Source organism: Hirundo rustica, chromosome 8 (assembly GCF_015227805.2).
Source record: "Hirundo rustica isolate bHirRus1 chromosome 8, bHirRus1.pri.v3, whole genome shotgun sequence".
Classification (NCBI taxonomy): Eukaryota; Metazoa; Chordata; class Aves; order Passeriformes; family Hirundinidae; genus Hirundo; species Hirundo rustica.
The window spans coordinates 10,622,090-10,642,828 of NC_053457.1; the positions used below are offsets into that span (position 1 = coordinate 10,622,090).

Here is a 20,739-nt window from a genome sequence, read left to right on the forward strand (position 1 = left end):
TCAAAGAGAGTTGAACTTGCAGTATTCCCAAAATAAACAACCACTCAACAACCTACTGTCATAATATTTACTTGTTTAACACTTTAAAACATCAGCATGACATGCTTAGGATACTGAAAGCAATTCAGAACATTAGACAACAACAAATCACTGCTTCCTTCAAGCAAAAAACCAAAAAATAATAATCCATTAACAAAAACAATTTCCATGTGCTCTGTTGCAAACTGCACTCAGAGGCAAGAAAGCCGCACAGAGCTCAAATTTTGCCTCCTACCCTTTCACTGAGGCTTGAAATTTATCATGCATTAATCAAACATTAAAACAACCCAAGTAACCCAGGCCTTGACCCTAATCCCAAAACAGACACGTGGACTCTGAAGCACCCTTGCAGTGGTGCAGTGCACAGCTGTAAGCCTGGGGCACTGGTGGCTGCAGAACACTACAGCGGAGAGCTGCAGGTCGCAGTTCTTACAGGAGCTGGCAGCGTGGAAGAAAGCAGACAGCTCTGGACAAGCAAGGCCTCTCCCCTAGCAAAAATCAACTCAAACAATCTTCCACAATCAAAGGAAATCTTTTACATTCCTTAATGCTGGTTAACATTTATTAAGATATTGTTTCCATCAGCAGTGCTTAAAGTGCCTGTGTCTGACACATTAATATATCCGTAAAGGTCAGAGCAACACCAGGCCAGAGCAGGCCTAGCAAGGGGGATTTCCAGTACACAGGAGCATGAAAAACAGAAACAGACTATTTTATTTTGGAGTGCAAGACAGCTGAGAACAGCACAGAAGCTTCTGCACAAGTTTTGGGAACAGAATTCCTTATCAACACTATCATTCATTAACCTCAATTCATATTTAAAGAGATTGTGTCTGTCTGACCCCAGGATTGCATTGCTTCAGGAGTCTGCTATCCATGCAGCTTGGGAATATCTATGAGAACTGATGTAATAAAGGACAGGAAAAAAAAAAAAAAAAAAACCAAAAACTGCAAAACACAAGATGAAAATACAGCTCAAGGACCAAAGAAAATTAATCAGTGCATTTTTTTCCTGATCTTCTTGTATAAGAAGTATCATCTCACTGTTTTGGTATCATACACCTTTTAATGCTAATATTACAGATTCTATAACTCTGGAGAAAGGAAATACATATTCGAGTCAAAACTGAAATCAGCTATGCCTACTTTATTTTTTCCCCTACTTTCAGATCTTCATTATTATCCCCATAATATTATTATCCCCCACAACTTCCAAACATAAGGTTGTTAGTTTGTTTGAGGTATCCAGTATGGTTAAGAAGGTTTTCCTGACACAATATATCAATAACAATCTGATATTGCAGCAGATTTAAGCTATCCCTGTCTACTTTAGCTTGAAGATGATCCTGTTAGACTAATTTCATCTTGGGATAGCAGTGACACTCTTACAGCAAAGCTTGTGATCAACAGCTTAATGTAGCCAATAGCCACATGAAGGGAAAATTCAAAATATTCTGATGTGCTGCTAGCACTCCTGAAAGCACTGAGGACAGTTTACAGAGTATGCATCTGGAAGACTGCTCCTGTGAGGGAATACTACTCCTAGGTTCTATGAAAATTAATGTTCTAAAGCCTTTATGGGCCACTTGATAAGATAACTACAGAAACATAGGGAGAAGTTTATTATATTCATCATAACAGATGCACTTATTTGTACTGGTAAGGAATATAATAGGGGTTTTATAGTACTTCTGTAATTTTGGCATTCCTCCCCACTGCCCCCCCAAGAGCACCTGTTAATGTCTTAATTGTCTAATTTAGAAGTCATATTGATTAATAGTTGCTGTCTTGCTTCTGTTAAAGGTTAAGTTTGTCCGATTCTATTCCAGCAGTGAATACAAGAGATGCTTTTCTACACAATACACGTGGCTTCAATCCTGAAACACATCTATCTGTGTAGTGGGAACACTCACTTTAAACTTCAAAAATTCACATGAGCAAAGGTTTAATATTATGCTACAGTAGTTTAGAGAGCAGAATTCTATCAACTTTGAGACAATGCTTAATCCTATTTTTCTAATTGTGACCCTCAACAATTTGAGAACAATGGGGCTCAAAGAGCTCTGCAAGGTGCTGTCACTTCCCCACACTGGGTGACAGTAAATTTTCTCCACTGCAGTCTTTGGCAGGCTGTAAAACAGGGATAGATGGTGCTTACACAGCATTTGAATTTTCAGTCACTGATATCAAAGTATTTATATACCTGCTACAAAGTGTGATTGCAAAGAGAAGAAAAAGGAAAGTAGGAAAAGTTGATAGGCATTAACACAAAACATGAAGATTATCAGTGAATAGATTTTATTTGATGGCTATGATAGTGGTTTATATTTGGAAACTGAACTCACTGTACTATCATTAAGTATAAGCTGAAAGATATGTACCCAGAATTATCTCACATTTGACGTACACAAAAGAACAGTTTCTCATGTGGAAATACTATATTTATCAATTTTGTTGTTACTTATTTGAGTGTTTCTTAAGATTATGTTATTAACATTGTCTTTTATTGTGTGTTTTCTATCTGAATTAAAACATGTTGCAACTGAATCAGCAGATTCATCACATGATTTTTTTGGACAGCATTCTTTTCTTACTCATTTCCCTTTAGGAAAGGTCATAGCTCAGCATCATCATTAACTATTGGGGGATCTTGATACAGAGAACCACTTTTCTTAGACAAAATCATTCTTAAAATGTCCAAAACAATCACCTTTTAGGGTAACTGCATTTGTTATCGCAACAGGGACTGAGCCAGGAGAGGGAAAAGAGTAGGAAGGGAACCATCCAGGGAAGTCTCAACCTTTACACATTTCTGACTCTTCTAGGCCTTTACTAGACTTACAGACCAGCTGAAATTTCAGCTGAGTGCTGAAATTACTCCCTAAGGCCCCATAAAGGTTGGCTCAAAATAAATAAATATGTGCTCAAATTTAATAGCAGATATTTATAATTAGATATTAGATAATAGTGATATCCTGTCACTGAGCAACAAAGCTCTTGCCCCACATATTCACTTAGGTCTGCTCTTCAAAAAAACCCCTGAAAAACCTAAATCTAAAAACCAGCAATAGAAACTAAGTGTCTTTCATACTATAATAGTGTCCTCCTAAAGGAAAAATAAGGAACCAAACCTGAACATATCAAGATGATTTATCTTGTGTAGAAGCTAGAATTCCATGGGGCAAATAATGATTTCCTGTAGTACATTACATAAATTAAATAATACTTTAAACACCAACTATCACCACCCAAAAAACAAAGAAACAAAACAAATTTCATAATTTGATCGGTCCCCTCAAGTGTACAAAACAGAATGGTTTCAGTCTGTAAGATATGACAAATAAGATATCTTTCCAAACATTACATGTTCCTTAGTAATTACACACATTATTTTCATTGATCCTTCTTTTGACTCCTAAGTTTGCTACCAAAATTTTCCAAGCTTGAGGGTTTGAATCAAATCTTCCCATTTTGGAACAAATGCCTTGATGAGGGTGAACATCCCTCAATTATATGTCCATGCTGCAAAAAATGACGATTTGAAGACAATATTGATTTTTCCCAAATTTCTGTGGTAGCAAGACTGAAATGAAGAATTTGAGGTCAGTCTCCCACATTTCATTCTCCCCTGGAAGTTACCCTTTTAAAGAAAAAGTAGAACATTAAAGTACAAAGAGCAATACTTTTAGTAGAGTGTACCTTATGCAAGTTCACCTGCACTACTGTAATAACTCGCGTTACATTTCACACCTTTCTGCCATGCAGGTTCAGTCCTTGTGCAGATGTGTGCTCTATTTCAGAGTGTCAGAGGGCTGGCTCTGTACTCACAGTGAGGGGATGTGTGCCATGTCCACTTCCAGGGATGTGGCACTCCTGCCTGCTGGGGACCACAGGGGCCCCTGCAAACAAATGCAGAACTGGAGCCTTGAGCAGATACCTCAGTGAATCACATGAGGGCTTATTCAAATTTTGAACACTCTAAAAATTTCAGCATTCATTTAGGGAAAAGACCAGAGTGAATGCGCAGATTCCGAAGCTGTAGAGAAAAAGGAAGACTGATGTTCTGAAATAACTGAACTCAGTGAGGGTATCAGATATATAAATGTATAGAGCTCATTATACCAAAAGAGGCCATAACAGATTCAGTCCAGACCTTGTCTGTATAGAAAAAAAATAAATCTACAGGTCACTCCACCCAACAGGAAAACAGATCATAAGCATGTTATTTTATATGTGAACTAAAGACCAATTTGTGGGGGGATTTTCCCTGAAAGATATATGTGTACTTCTGTACAATAAAACCTGACTTTGAAGAGCTTTGAAACTCCTCTGTTGCCAGCCTCCAGTGCTCTGATATGAACTGTAGAAAACTCAAAGAGTCACAAAATTTCCATATGCACAACTCTATACCTCTCTGCAAGTGAATTTCTCCTGTAGAACTCAGCCCATACATTTTCTTCCACACACAAATCAGATCTATAACTTTATAAAGATTTTTCCATTTCCTGTTCTCACAGCAGATGACATGAGAAATTAGTTCCATGCAGATGAGCACCCTGACAGCACTTTGATTTGTCACAATAAATAAGACTCCTGTAGAGCCTAATTTATTAAGTAGATGTCAGTACTGACAAAAAGAATTAAAGATCTCCCTCCAGAACAGTAGAGAGTATTTGCATGTTTGGACACCTCTTAACCAGTACAGAGTTTTTTCAAGCTTCTAAACAGGGATTTGAATCAGTTAATGTTTATAAGTCATTATGTCGTTGATTTTAAAAACTCTTTTGACAAAGAACAAGGGATAGTGAACAAGTATTAGGGTGTATACGTTGACTTTAATAAGCCTAGGATTGCATTGGAACGATTGAAAAAAAATATACCTTCTGTCCACACAAAATTGAACTTCTTCCCCTCATGCTGATCTATCTCTTTTCCCAGTGTGGCATGCTGGCTATTCCTTAATCTTTATGTAGTCACACATTTGTATATCCTACAACACTGTTACTGAAGTGAAAGATGATTTTGGAACCCTTTGTCATCCTGACAAAGACTGCACTTGCGGGAGTTAACAGATCACTACAGTCAGCTTTCAAAAGCACTTTTCAAGAACTGAAAGGGATCACCTGCTAACTATTGTTCTGAAATTCCCAATATTCGTTTTTCTGAATTTTAAAGATCTTCGAATTTGTCATTAAACTACTTCCAAGAAAGGCATCTAACTGATAATCCATCTGCAGGTGCTTTCATAACAAAGTATTTGCATTTCTAGGGCAAGACTTCAAGAGTCTATGTTGAAATCAATCAGATTTAAATAAAATAAAAAAATGGACATGTTACGGTAATTTTAAAAAGGTCACAGCAGTGGTAATTTTAGACTGCAGTACTTGGCAAAAAGATGGAGAAGGGCAAGAGGCATAAAAGTCCTTTGGTTCATGGATAGGACAAGTGTTTACAGGAAGGCATTTGATCAAGGATGAGGTTTTTAAAGGAGGATTAAGACAACTCAAGAACTGGATGGGGAAGCAATCCAGGCAGATTGTGAAAAGGCAAGAACACCATTCATTCTGCACAGAGTGAGACAGGATTTTCAAGAGAGAAAAATAACTATCATGTGATTAAGACAGCATGGAAAACATTCACAAGGGTCAAATTAAGATTGCACTGATACAGTCCAATGCTTCAATGTTTATTCACAGAAATCTCATACTATTTTTATAATGGAAAAGCAAAACAAAGAGGATTGCAGAGAATAATTGTCACACTTTTGCTGGGATGTGTATACATCACTGAATTATTGTGCATGGTTTACTATTCTAAGGGAGGACTATTTCTATAATGCAATTGTTTTCTTAAATATATATGTAAGAGAACTTTAGCAGTTGTTCTAACTGTTCTTATAAATGAGTCAAAGAAGTTATTAGAGCATGAACTGGGGACAGGCAGAGTCCATTCCAATATTATATACTGCAAAAAGCAGCCCTACCTCACCCAATATACTCACGGTTCCCCAAAATTGTATAACAAACTTGATTAATTTTCATTTTCTTGTAATATTTATAATTTTCTCTTTTTTATCTCTTTATCTGACAGAGAAAGGGAGAAATGGCAAATGAGCCAAGAAGGTTAAATAATTTAAGTAAAAATTGTGTTTTGTTACAAGTTTTCAAAAGAAAGTAAAACATTTTTGACAATTAAAAAAATCTATAAATATTTATTATCTGAAAAACATAAAACCTCTCCAGTTCAAGTTATAACTGTTTTTCTTAAATAATGGTACACAACACATGTCAAGTAACAGAGAACACTGTATTATTTATCACTCAAATGCTTTCACAGCTGGTGATAGCAAGGCAGAGAGTAGTAGCAAAAATGGAGCTGTCAGGAAAAAGTTGTGTCAGACCAGCCCGATTTCCTTTAAAACTCTTTACTGGCCTAGAGACTTTGTGAATGGGGAAGAAGTAGAAAACTCAGACCTTGTGACTTTTAATCTGGTGTGTCCCAGAGGTCATTCTCACCAAAGAGATGGGTAAACTTGGACTAGATTATAGCAGTGGCATGCACAAAGTGTGCAAGAGACTCTTTGAAAGGGAATACAAGAACACAGGTGTCTCCTACATCCATGTGGATGGGACAACTGCAAAAGGAAAAGTTCAGGTGAGATAACCAAAACCAGTCTTAGTAAGGACAAAGATCTGATTCTGCCTCTTGTAAAGTTTCTAGTCTCCACACACAAAAAAAAGATTTGATGCGTTCCTTTCAAGGATGCCTGAGGTTCTTCTAAAGCCCTTTCTGAGTAAAAGGGACCTCTAAAGGTTCTCTCAGTCTATTTTTTCATAATAGGCTTCGTGATGTCCTGAAAATTATACACATGCTGTAATGACACATGAAATGAGGTGCAGTTGAATGATGACTTTCAGAAGTGGATTTAAACCTACATGTGAAAACATACCAGCATCAGGCAAAATATGGATATTTTTAAAAAAGCATTTAAAAATGTACAAACATTTCAAGTATCTGGTCTACAGGAAATTTAAAAGCATGATCTCCTCTGATTTTGAAACTGTCCTCAACTGGGGGGATCTTACAGAACTAGAATTCAAAGCTAGCAGAGAACTTGTCATCATACTTCCCTCTCACCAGGAAGCCAGAGCCCAGGGCCAAAGCTCCTCCTGCCTGGAGAACAGGAGGAGAGGATGGATTCCAGCCAGCAGAAGCAACAATGGAGAATTTTGTTTTGCCACGTTTCTACCATTCTTGCAAAAAGCAACATGATCTTATATCACAGGAATGTTTTGTCAGTGAATAAATAGGGCATACCAATAGAAAAGGGGAGCTTCTGTTTGTACACACCTCAGTGAGCAGCAGTGATGGGAAAGCAAATACAGAAACGTTCAGGACAGTTAAATGGGAGTCAAAATATGATAGTTTCTTAAATTGAGATTGACTCTGGCAGGGTATTTTTAAGCAGGATTTCAGCCAATGTCTGAAAAAGTGCATATCAAGCAGCCTTTAGCTTTTTATTTAATTTATATCAACCAGCTTACTTAGAGTTTTCAAACTGATTCACCACCACTGTTTGAACATTCTGTGACAGGAGCAATGCATATTGAAGTAGCTAAAGTTCTCCTTTCAGCATGCCTAATTAACTGTATTTCTGTCACAGAGTTGCAAAGTATTAGAATATAGATGCATTCTGGATATCAGATAGCAAATTTTAACAGTTGTGACTGAGCAAATTTCATGATTTGGCTATGATGCCAAATTGAGCATCTTCCTTTTTCATGATAGTATATTCAAGTGTCCTTCTTTTCCAATAAGGTCAATGAAATGATAAAAAATTTCTCAATTCTCGTAAGTACATATGGTCATGTTTGTGCTTAAATAAAAAAAGGTACCATATTAGCCTTGAAAATACTGAGAGGATTCAAAAACATCAAATCAGTGATGCCACCAGGAAAATTCAGATTGCAGATAACAGCTGAATGGTGAATACAGAAAACAAAAACTCAACAAATATTATATATGAGACTGTTGCTTGAGCATTTTGGAAAAATAAACATATTTATAACAATCTGGAAATCACCTGCATGGGAATTAAGCATTCAGAGTAACACACTCACTCTGAATAATTTATCGAGTTCCAATATTTACTCTTACATACTGTAGAATTGAATTACTTATATCTAAGCAACCATAATTGGAAGAGTATTTAAATTCTATTTTCTGCCACAGGTTTCTCTATGACCTTGAGCAAGCTGTACACATTTTTTTCTGCATTTGTCCTGCTTTCCAAATTCAGCAACAAAGGAACTGACAGAACTGCGAGGATGAAAATTTTCTGATGCATACAAGTAATGTTCCAGCAACATGGGCACCTAAGAAACCTGTACAGAGCCCTTTGGAGAGGAACGTACACCATGGAGTTGCTATTTAGGTCTAGATAAGCAGGATGGTGATGAACCATGATCAGTGTTGCAACCTTGTGTTTCCTTTTATTTTAACCTGTTGTAGCTGTGAAGTTTATTCAAGAAGAGAGACAAGACTGAAATCCCTATCTGAAAAGGGTCACTTGGTTTATAAGAGAAACAAAATGCAGCCAAAAATCATGAGAAAAGTATCAGGATACCCATGGGCTGCAAATAAGGTTAGTCCCACTTAAAACAGCACTAGCAGGAGAGTTAAACAGGCACACCTCCCATTTTGTCTGTTCCTGCACAGTTCACTTGGGCTGCAAGGAAATCAGAGCTGTGACAGATCATTTATATTAATACAATGCACCTGCCAAATTATTTATACACCATAAGCATCCGTCTGGAGAAAGTGCACTCTGGGAAGTTCATTGGTAGAGAATAAAGGCTTCACTGGGAGGAAGGCATATTAAAATAGTGCAGGATTTTGATCTTGGATATACTCTGGTAAATAGAGAGTGATGCCATTGAAGCCTGTAGACTTAGTTTGGATTCACACCAGCAAATGTGATTGACAGGAGAAAAAGTGTAAAATTGCAGCATAAGGTGATAAGTCACTGACAAGAAAATTGGAAAGAGAAATACAAGTTAGTATTGGATTGATCTACTATTCTGTGCGTTTCTCCTGGAATAACTTCCCTACCAGGCTTCTTTGACTGTAATCAGTTATTTTCTTATCTCTAGGTGTACATTAACTTAAAAGTACTGGGTGCTCCTAAAATCAGAAAAGCTAAAGAAAATCTACAGTTTAAAAGAGCATGTTTTCACAAGTACTAAAGAAACAAATATTTGGTAAACACTGATTCCTCTAATAGTTATATTATTAAAAAGGTTTTATATCATGTGCCTTGCTTTAGAGGGGGCTCACATATCCAGATGCCAGATCTGCTCCAAACAAGGTCCTCCAAAATGTGTATCTTAATCTCAACTATTTTGAAATTAAGTGTGCTCATATTCTGTGCCTTAAAGAGAGGGGTTTTCAGTGCTGACACAAAGAGGGATTTAGGGGAAGCTGTATGCTTTATTCAGCATAGAACATTTATGTTACCCTTGTTTTCCCGAGCCTTTTGATTTTCTTAAATGGAGTCAGATCTTTTTAGTTATTGTACAATATTAAGAGCAGCTCTACCTTTTTCCCACAGATGTAACAAACAAATCCTTTGGTTTTCATTCTCTGTCCTTTGTTTGCATATTTCTAACCTGAAAACAATAGTAACTGACAATTGGTCTGGCCACTGAGGCTGAGGGGTGGAAACCCCAAAAAGCGAATCTTCTGCTAGACCCACAAACGTATAAAAAGTAAGAAATAAACAAAGGGGCCTCTTGTCTCCGCTCTCTCAACTAGGAACTGGATCGGAAGAACCTCTGCAAAGATCTCTTGTCTGTGTGTGATTGCTTTGTGTGTCTCAGTGACACATTTTTTACTGTGTTTGATCTCTAGGTCATTAAAGCTTTTTTTCAGCTGATTACACTGACTTCAGCTCAGAGACCCCATTACCTATGATTTCATGGGATCACATGCTAATGACACAATCCAGCTCTTAAATCAACCTGCACGTGTAATTGCCAGTCAGCACTACTCCTTGAGCTTCCTCACTTTGAGTTGTGCTGTATGAAAGTATGTATCTCCCTCAAACCAGAAGGAGGACTTGAAATTAATCACTATGAAAAACTATTAAGCAGAAACTAATGAACAAATCAAAGACCAATTTTTTCCAACCCAGCAATCTGCTTTTTTTTCAAGCTGACACAGCATAACAGAAAATAATCTTGCACATTAATAAATTCAGAGAGGCTGACAACACAGCATACAGTTCTCCAGGATGCATCTCTTGAATGACTACATAGGTGTTAGCATCCCCTTTCTAAGCAGAAACTGGCAGACATACAGAGTTTATGAGAAATAAATAACACAAACAAGATACTGACTCTTATTTTTGGAACAGGAGAAGCAAGCATGAGAAATGTTCCTGTAATAGCCATGTCTTCAAAGGAATTATTTATCAGTTCTGTACCTACTCAAATAAAAGGAAACACTGTCCTTCATGAAACTAAGTTTTGTTTTATACCCATTTTACTTTACTCTCTTCAAAACGTGGCCAGTGATCTCTGATTGAAATATTCCAATCAAACAATCTACCTCTTCTCCAATGAAATGTTGTTAAAATACAATATTGCTTAAGAGGAGAATTGGAAAGGTTATTGTTGTTCTTTTTCACCAGAGTCTTATGCTAAAAGGACATGATAAAAAAATCCAAGTAGTGGTGTGGAAAAAACACCTCAAACATTAACAGGAAAGAGCATACAGCCCAAAGGACCTGATAAACTGTAAGCTCTCGGATGATAAGATCCGGAGATCATCCAAAAAAGAGTAAAGAAGGACATCATAAGGAACATCCTAACACAGAGGAAGGGGAAGAGCACTAGGCTTTGCACCGGACAGATCAGAAAAGGAAAACAAGAATTGAACCTGAGACAATATATAATAATATGAACAGAGTTTGGAAAGAAAAAGAAACCACAACAAGAAATTGTGGAAAGCGCACGCTCAGCTGAGGCAACCGATGAACCCTTTGGAGGGGGTGGGTGACACCTGAAAGTGCCTGCAAGGCACCAAACCACCACATCTGCAGACTTGCACATGGAGAAAGCTCTCAGAGCTGCTGGGCCAGGAACTCCATGCTGCCCTCAATTCCAGAAGGAGACACTGCAGGGGATGGTGAAGCTAATCCTAGTTTTTTCTTAGAGAGGATGAATGAAAAATCAAAATACTTTTGAAAATCTACCCATGGAACAAGAGAGATTCTCTATAGCAACAATGGGAGGACATTACATTTGTGCGTTGTGAAGAGAATTTAATCTCTATTATGCACATTATAATTTTACTCCTTCTTCCCTTCGTTCTTTTCTTGGCCTCATGATCAGCTTCTAAGATGTTTCCTTAACAAAGCAAAGGCACTTGAAGTACTTTGAACCATGGCTGCTTAAAAATCAGATGTCCTTGCACAGAATATGATTTACATATTTATAGACTTATTCCCATACAGTTATTTTAAACTAAGACACAGCTAACACTCTGTTATAGTCAGAGCTGAACAATTAAATCAACTGGGGGAAGGAGATAAGGCATTTTTCTGACTTCCATCTAATTTATGGAAAAATTCCCAGGTTAAACAGATCGGTAGATCCTCAGTTCTTATTCAGCTGTAAAGTCACCAGCTATTTTAGATTTCAAGAAGGACTAATGACTAGAGCAAACAGAAGGTTGTCTCTGTTTTTTGGATGTCTAATAGTAGGTATTGATACTACAACCTTGACTTGCCTCTGACCCTAAACCACTACTTCCTAAGCAAAGCATCATTTCATTCAGAATCCACTCACTCTGTCATTCCCTCTTTTTGCAATTTCATTCAGGATTTTGGAAAAATGTTATTAGGTAAAAAATTGACCAAGCATCTTATGTCCCTGCCCCAGGAAGGGACAAAGGGAGGAACATACACCAGTCAGAGGGGAGGGTGTGTGATGTTTCACAGCTCAAACCCCACAGTTTCCCACTTCATAGTTCCCTTTACTTGCATTTGGAATGATGTCTGCAGGATGTAGTTGAGTCCCCAATGCAGACACAGCTCCTTGAGCAGACAATCCTATAGATTAGGAGTTGCTTATATGTTTTATGTCCAACAGCAACAGTTATTGCTAAAAAAAGGTGTTAACTTTGAGTTTTAAAAGTTACTCCTTTAAGAGGGAAATATCTACACAGGTATTTTTTCAGTAAAATGACCAAAAACTATGTTTATTTGATTCATATTATTCTGCCTTCTGTACTAGCAAAAGAAATTCTGATACTAGGATGTTTTAAAAATCACAGACTTCTTTATGAAACCATGTATTTCCCTGTCACAAGCAGATTGAAAGCATGAAAAACGCTGGGAAATTACTTTTTTCCTGTATTTGGCCAAATTTTGATAAACTTAATCGCTTAATTGGGTCATTATAGTTCCAAATAGGAAAAAGGCACAGGCAGAGTAGCTTATATGTGGAGGACATTAATTTTGGTTTGGATTTGTGATGAGGTTTTTTTTAATCAAAAAAATGTCACCACCTAAATTTCACTATCAGGATAGTAACCAAACAGCTTTGGCTAATACAAAAACATTAATTGTGAGATAGAAGGCTGAACTAAACTATTTGATGAATGGTTTAACAATTTCATTTTTGTATTCCAAATGCAACAGTACCCTCAATGAGTTCTAATTAAAATCTTACTGTGGCTTGATGAAATACTACTTACTGAAATGAAACCCACATCAGCATGTTGGTTAATTTCTAATCATTTACCCTATAACAGTAAAATATAGTTTGCAGTCTCTTCACTTGCTAATCATGAGGGTGTCATTATGCAGCCTCTGCTGTCTACTTCTAGAAGTAATCAGTGTAAAAATTACTTGAAATTTAGCTACAAATAGTTGTCCAAAGAAGAGTTCCAATCTGCTACTCTAAATTTAATTAAGTGCATACTCAGTTTATGCTTCTTTCCCCCCCATGAAGTTCCTGTTGCACACAGGGAACAGTTTAAATAGATTTGAGTACAAAACTAAGGAATTTAGCTTGGTGTAAATGCATTGGTGTCTGTGTTTGTGTCTGCTACATGAGCAAAGGAAACTGAATCGCATCATCTCATTTTCCTCTACACCAGTAAAGATGATCAGGAAGCAGCCAATACAAGAGGCATCAGGAACCATGTTCTACATGTTGAGAAGAGTGAAACCAGAAAACTAATTGAAAATAGCCTAAACACTATGCTAAAGAAATTTCTGCTTACCGATAGTAAATCAGAGGGATAGAAACACTGACCAGTGTGTGGAGATCCAGCAGCAAGGTCAGAAGAAATATGTGAAAAGATGCAGCTATTCAGATAACTGCTTTTTTTTTTAAATTTAAAAACCCCTTCAATTTCTTGCAACATCGAAATGGTTTCTCCTTTGAAAGGGGTTGGGTTTTTTTTAAGCATGTCTGCAAGACCTTGTGCCTCAGCTAGCAAAAGTGTCTTTCAAGCATTTAATGAGTCAGGTCTTCCTTAACATTCACAAAATTATAAAGGAACAATAGAAATAATTGGTTTAACATGATACTTTTTTCTGTTAGGGGCCCTGATCTGCATGGTAAAACCTTCTTAGCCAAAAAGATAACAGGATGCTTTCAATAAAGAAGAAAAGTACAATTCTGCTTTCCACAAATAAGAGATCCATCTTGAGCTGTTCTGGAACTGAAGAGTAATATTTTTGAGGACAGTGACCACACACATAATTTTATGCTTCTAATACTCTTTTTGTAAAAGGAAGTGCTAAGTCACAGTTTTTTATGTAGTGTAAATAAATTGAAACTCTTTCCCTTATATTTCTAGTCCCTCTGCTCAGTCCAAGCCTGCCTTGCTTGCCAAATTTTAAATACCTGTCACCATGAAGTATGTTCTGAGCCCTTGGGTGACGCTTTTAGTCTAGTGAATACAATTTTTTGCCTACTTAGTAGATGCCAAACTGGAAAATTGGTAATAAATTTCTATTCCTGTCAACTTCCTCTGGCCCCTTTTGTTTTAACAAAATTGGATCTCAGAGGAGATACATATCTATTCCTCCTTCATGTCTCAATACTAATTAAGTAATACGGACTTAATTAAGTAAAAGGCAGACTCTGCAAATATATAACATATAAGTAGGTAGCATCGACCTCCTTCCCATGACTTATAGATTGCTACCACTAACATCTGCTAGATCAGTATCTTTTCATTTCCCATACTGTTCAGCATACTCTACTGCATGACTGGCAATGTTTCAGACTTGCAGCAATTACTTCCTACAACAGCAGCAACAAAGAGCTGCTACTGAAGCAGATATGTACCATTCTCTTATAAAGGCTGCTATAACTCCCAGTACAAATAAATAAACCTTCTCAAGCAGGAGTTATGCAAGCCTATCCTTCACCTGACTGAACTCAGTCTAACATTGACGTAGTGCGTGAGTAACAGTGTGAAAAAGGCAGCTCACACTAGAGGTGAGGATTGGAAACCTTGTCCTTCATTTAACCTTTTAGATATCTAAAGAACAGAGACATTATTGACATCTGCTGATGGCCTGTGTCATGTAAACCCTGAAAACATAGGAGTGGCAAAAGGCTAGAAAGAGGCTTTTACGTTGTTAATACACATTTTACGCATTCTTCCTGAGAAAATTTAGTTCCTGAATCACCACAAACAAGTCTAACAAAACAAAACTCTCTATTCTCTGTGCTTACAGCAAGAGCATGTGCTGAGATGCAACTGATCCTGGCTAGAAACTTTCAACAAGAAATTGTAATAAGCGGATGAATGACATTAAGGTGCTACTACTGTGTTGGCTTCAGGTTACTCTTAGATTTGCTTCAATGCTCTTGTGCCCCACAACACTTCTCACACTCCTCTCTTGTGAGCTGAGAGGAAAGAACAAAGCTGCAAGCAGGATTACACTAATGCAAAGACTGCCAAAATGGAACAAATGGAGACATTTAAACTGTGTCTGAACTGCAGGAATCACAGTGGAAACTCCTTGAAATTAGTCCCTTGCTTATTCTGGGCTTGCAGGCTGCAGGGAAGCCACAGCACGCTGCAGACAGGTTCCTGTGCTGCAGACCCACCAAGCATCTCCCCTGCCATCCGCCCAGATCCTCAGAGAAATCACAGCACTGTGGAAAACTCTGAGATTTTGTCTACTTGGCACAGAAGTGAAGTACTCACTTATCATTTGTGATCAACAGGATGATAGTTACCAGGGAGTATGATTCTATATGTAGACTGCATGGTTAAATACAGCCAAAGTACTAAGTAGGGCTCATCAGTAATGTTGTATGCATTATTAAACAGGTCACAGAGTGTCTAAATACTTCCTTTTTATATATGCATTTTCTAGTGTATAATTTAACTGTTTTGATTAGCACTCCCAAGTTAAACTCTTATTAGCTACTTTAATTACTTTCATTTCACTTACAACACAGCTCATTAAAATGTTACTATTTTACTAGATATATTTACTGTGGCAGGTACTGTAGTAACACTTCACTGCTCATGCAAAATAGTCATAGGCTGCACACTCAACCTCACTAAAAGTACCTTATCTCTCTCCAAAAGAGAACACCTATAATACTACTAATTAGTACATCAATAACCATTCAATATTTAATACATCTTCATATAAAGTTTCTAGAAGTTTAACTAAGAAAGGGACATATTAATACTCATGCATTGCATGATACACGCTTCTTTAAAAAACATATTCTTGTTCCTTTAATCTTCAAATCTAACACATAATGTCAGACCTTCATTTGGTGTAAATATGTACAGGAATATTCAATTAATAAAGCCATGGTTTTATTCAGTATCGCAGAATTTGAACAAAAGTCTTTTAAACTACACTTGGAAAAAGAAATATATTTTTCTCCAGATCATCATCATGAGAGTATTCATAAAGAGAAAAATCAAGTCATAAATCAAGTCATGCAGCAAATGTGCACATACACATGGCAGAACACACATATGGATGAAAAGTGTATCATTAGCTCAGGGTCCTTACCTACAGTTAAAGAGAGAAGATTTGTGCTACAAGAAGGTTAAACTCTGCAAGATACAGAGCATCCTGGAGATGATTTGACACAGACAGCTTTAAATATTCCAGTACCTTCCTTGCATTCTTGATTTCAAACAATAAGAGAACGAGTGCAAAATGAGAGAAGATTTATGGAGTTGTCACATTACTATAAAAACCCAGATAATACAAAAATTCTGGAGAAGCAATTTTTCATTTCATGAATCCTAGTGTAATTATGAGAGAAGCTTCACTTGCATCTGTAAACTTTTCAAAAGTGCATGCACTCTCCTCCAGTTAAAAGCTGGCACGCTGTAAATACATGCAGTGCCTGTGACAACACCAAGCAGCTACAGCAAGCTTGCACCTCTGGAGCCTCTGAAAGCTGATCACTGATTAGCTTCCTGCAGCTTTCTGAGTACCTCACTGCCTCCTTTTCCTTATCTCTTATGCTTTTGCACAACCAGACATAGCAAAAGGTAAATGCTTTAAGGACTGAATGAAAGTTTAGAAAAGGGATTAGTATTAGTGGCACTGTGCTTCATTAAACTAATCTTGGCACCCATCAGGGGCCTGTCAAGCACTCTTAGAAGACTCCTTTTTCAGACTGTGAAGAAAGATATGCTCCTACAACATTCTGTAAAGGACTTAGTTGTGCATATGTCATCCTCTGCCTCATTAGAACAAGGAGTCTTGTCTATTTTTGTAGTTATTGTATCAACAAGTCCTAATCTTTGGATTATATATCCAAGTCCTGGATTTGGAAGCTAGCTGACCCTATAGTACCTGCTATGCAACCCCTCCCAAAGAGACATATCAAAGCATCGTGACCCTTAGAAGCATATATAAATAATGCATCTATGCTCAGACCCAAATGGTAATAAAGGCACAAGGCCTTAAAGGGTTTCTGGTTTATTCTGCTCTAAGAATAGAACCAGTACATGTTAGCACAAAATGCAAAAACAGAGCTTAATCCAAAATAGACTAAAATGCAATTCAATTACAAAGGCTTATTGCCTATTATCATCCTGGGGCCTCCCTGGTCCACACTGACATGAATCGGACTCCTATAGAACATGAAAGGACCAGTCCAACCCTGCAGTTGTTGAAGGGAATTCCCTCCAGGGACGCAGGAATTAAAAGAAATCACATGGCTGCTTATGGCCTGCTGGCAGATACGATGATGGGACTTCCTCCTAAACAGATGCCAGAACCAAACCCCACTCCATCAACAGGCACTTACTGATGACATTTCTGACAGCTGCTCTCCTTTAAAAGGCATCCCTGCAGCCTGGGATGGACACATAAAACTTATCCAAAAGATGTCAGTGTGACAGCTTTCATGACAAATAATCCACTGAAATGAAGCAAATGCATGTGCAGCAGTATCCAAATCCCTCTCCAAAATTAAAAATCTAAAATCATACATTCTCTCACCATTTAAACTATAACTTTATTTAAGGTGCTCTTCCCCAGGGTAGCTATGACCAGAGTTTGGTCATTCCCACCTCTTGTGCACATCCTGGTGTGTAAGCAGGGAGGAAAAACGTGTAGCACATCTGCACAAACACCGAGGACAGCCAGAAGCCAGACTTTAAAGGACCTCATGTTTGGATTTTCAGTAAGGTTCAGGGAAGTCAGGGATTCACTTTCATTGGGAACTATGTGTCAGAGTCCTTTGAGCTTGTCTAGAAAGCTCAGCTTAAATTAAACAGAGCGGTTGGGCACTAATCTTCTCAGGGTGGTGTTCCAGCAGGCCAGCTTGTTTTGACAGGCTGCCTGCTTAGAACGTGGTTCCTTAGATTAAGGCCTGAGTTTCCAAGAGGCATCTCAGTCTGCATTCTCAGCGGCAGCAGGTCTCTATTAATAGCATTTGTGGTCTGTTTCAGTCCTGACTCCTTGTAATACTGAGTTCCCTGGTTTTGAGACACTGGACTGTTATTAAAAAAAAAAAAAAAAAACTGAAAATTTTCAAAGCCATATTACAAAATCTACTTCAGTTAAGGGAAAGACAAAGACCTGTTCTAATGGCTCAAACCTGTGCTAGTTTAATAAGCAGGCAATCACATTTTTGACTGAGGGGAACAGTGAAAAAAATACCTTTCATGCTCCATTTTCACACACTGAAGCTCTTCTTTGCAGCAGCAAATTATACATCTCATAGTTGGAAAAATGCCATCCTGGATTGAAGTCGCTAATCAAAATGAAACACTAACAAGTCTCCACACCAAACAGAACCATGGCATCTCCACAGCTACTCCACCCTGTAGCAGCCTCTGTTAGCTAACAGCAAAACAAAGGAGGGCTGATGGAAGTTTTCCCTTACCTTTGGATGAAACAGATTCATATCAGGTTGATGGAGAAGGCATGACTGACCCCAAAGAAGGCAGCAAGCATCAGCACTTTATTGCTCTTCAGTACAACCTTTTATACCCTTCACTTTTCATGCAGTCCACCTGTGTGGCCTCTCTGCCCTTTGTGATTGGTCAGCAGAGCCCAGCACCCCGTGTTCCATTAGCTTCAACACTGCCCACCTGTCCCACACAGCTGCAGCCCATCAGGGATCAGCCTCGCAGCAGCCCCGTTCCCAATCACCACAAACTGTGTGCCCACACCAGGGGACTGTCACTGGAGATGGGGAGATCAAAGGGCCCCCTGACAGACCAGTAGTTCTGTATAATGCAGTGTGACAAAGTATTCTAAGGTACTGTGGGAGAAAAAAAGGAATAGAAGGCAGGATACATTCGGGAAGTTACCAGCAATAGTGAAGAATAAGAAGTAAGAATAAGAATAAGAATAAGAAGTAAGAATAAGAATCTGGAATCCAGGAGCAGGGGAAATGAAGGTGGAAGGTGTTCTGCAAGCAGCGTGGTTAGAGGAATGGGTTAACAGCACAGGGAGGTAGTGGGATCTCAGGGGATGAAGTGATTCAATGCCCCAAGGAAGGAAGGAAGGAAGGAAGGCAGAGAAAGAAAAACAATTCTAAATGGGTGTGTAAGTGAAGGATTTTCCATAAGAGATTGAGGCTTGCAGAGCATTGAACAGATTGGAAAAACAGAACTACTGGATGAATTATGGACTTGAAATTTTACATTCTGCTACTTCTGACAGCATGGTTTTACTTTGATAAAGGATATGTAAATGACATTTTCTGCCTCAATGGATTTGCAAACAACTCTTGTTCTGTGTTACATGTGCTCACTTGAAGATAGACCTTCCCCAACCACCCCAAGTTTTTCTTGTCTTTTTTTTTTTTTTTAAAGGAGCATTTATTCAGTCTTTAAAACTCAAGTGTTCCTGATGCCAGGAAGGATGAAGCAAAAGGAAAACTTTAATTTTTATTTTATATTGGCCTCATGACCTTACCAAGATTAAACTATATTTTACTTTTAAGGTCTCCTGTCAGACACAGCTCATGGAGAAATGCAAACTTTGCTGCCCTTTTGGTGTCCCCTTGGAAACTCCATGGAAATACTGATGTGCAGACTGAGTCCTGAGTTTCTGAGCATCGCTGTTCTCAGGCCTTCTGTGGTGCACGGCATTGCCAAGAGAGAGAGGGAAACAATTCCCAGACAGGCAGCAGAAGGTTCGTTCTTGTTACTGCCATCTGTGCAAGCCACTACACTCAGCACAAACCAACCAAAAAGCACCACCCATATTCCACAGATGGCCTTCAGTTACAACTTGCAGTTTAAGAACTCTGGTTGATGCCTAAAGTCTAAAAACTTGCTTTTGACTTGCATGTCCTTTTGAGAGTCTCAGACCAAGAAGAAAGATAAAAATGGCCATCAAAGTTAAAATCAAGTTTTTCAGCAGACACAACCTGAGGAGACCACATAGATGTTGTATTGGCATTACCCATACATAGTTACATCCCTATTAGAGATCCATTGGACCCCAAAACATCATTCCAGAGAGAAAAGCACATCCTGTAGAAATGAGGTATCGTGCTTAGCGGTTTGGGTATTTGTTTCCCCAAAAATAAATGATCTACCATTGTTACCCCCAAAAGAACTGCTCCAGGTCACAATTTTTCTCAGGCAATTCAATCATTTTTGCATCCAGAGAGCAGTGAAGTCCATATGAAAACACCAATAGCAAATTTATCCATCTTCTAACGCCACCCAAAATGAAAGATTTTTTACCTTCAGACATGGTGAATAGGATGGAATGATCGAGGTGGAAACACTGAGCAATTCCTGACATTCATTACTGAACACGGTAAGTCTCCATAATTCCTGCATATTCCATATTCTTTCAGTTTTGATGCGCTTCAGAAACTTTTTTATTTCACTCAGCAGATGTTTATTCTTTACTCGTGTGCAATCTAACGTTGTTTTTCAGAGAGTGTCCTCTCACTACCAGCGGGGACATGGAGAGCACTCCACCTGACCCTCAGGCCCTTTCACTAACACCTAACTCAGTTTTTTTATGCAATTACTTACGCACCTCTGTCAGGTCCACAGAAGTCTGGATTCTTGGGCCCTGATACCTCCTGGGTCACAGCTGGAGCCCCCTCTCTCTTGGAGTGCTGGCAGGAGCTGGGTGTTCCTCTGCTCCAGGGGGTGGTTTCAGATGCCTCACTGTCCCATCTGGGTCACCAGAAACGGATGCCTTAG

At 38.3% G+C, this 20,739-nt stretch overlaps 1 long non-coding RNA gene across 2 annotated transcripts in view; it reads right to left on the reverse strand.

The window, feature by feature from the left end:
• LOC131378595 (uncharacterized) overlaps positions 1 to 18,518 on the reverse strand; it is a 183,908-nt gene extending 165,390 nt beyond the window's left edge. For both annotated transcript variants that reach the window (XR_009208080.1, XR_009208079.1), the window contains exon 1: positions 18,447 to 18,518. This is a non-coding gene — a long non-coding RNA (uncharacterized LOC131378595). The remainder of the gene's footprint in view (positions 1 to 18,446) is intronic.
• Positions 18,519 to 20,739: the final 2,221 nt, after the last annotated feature.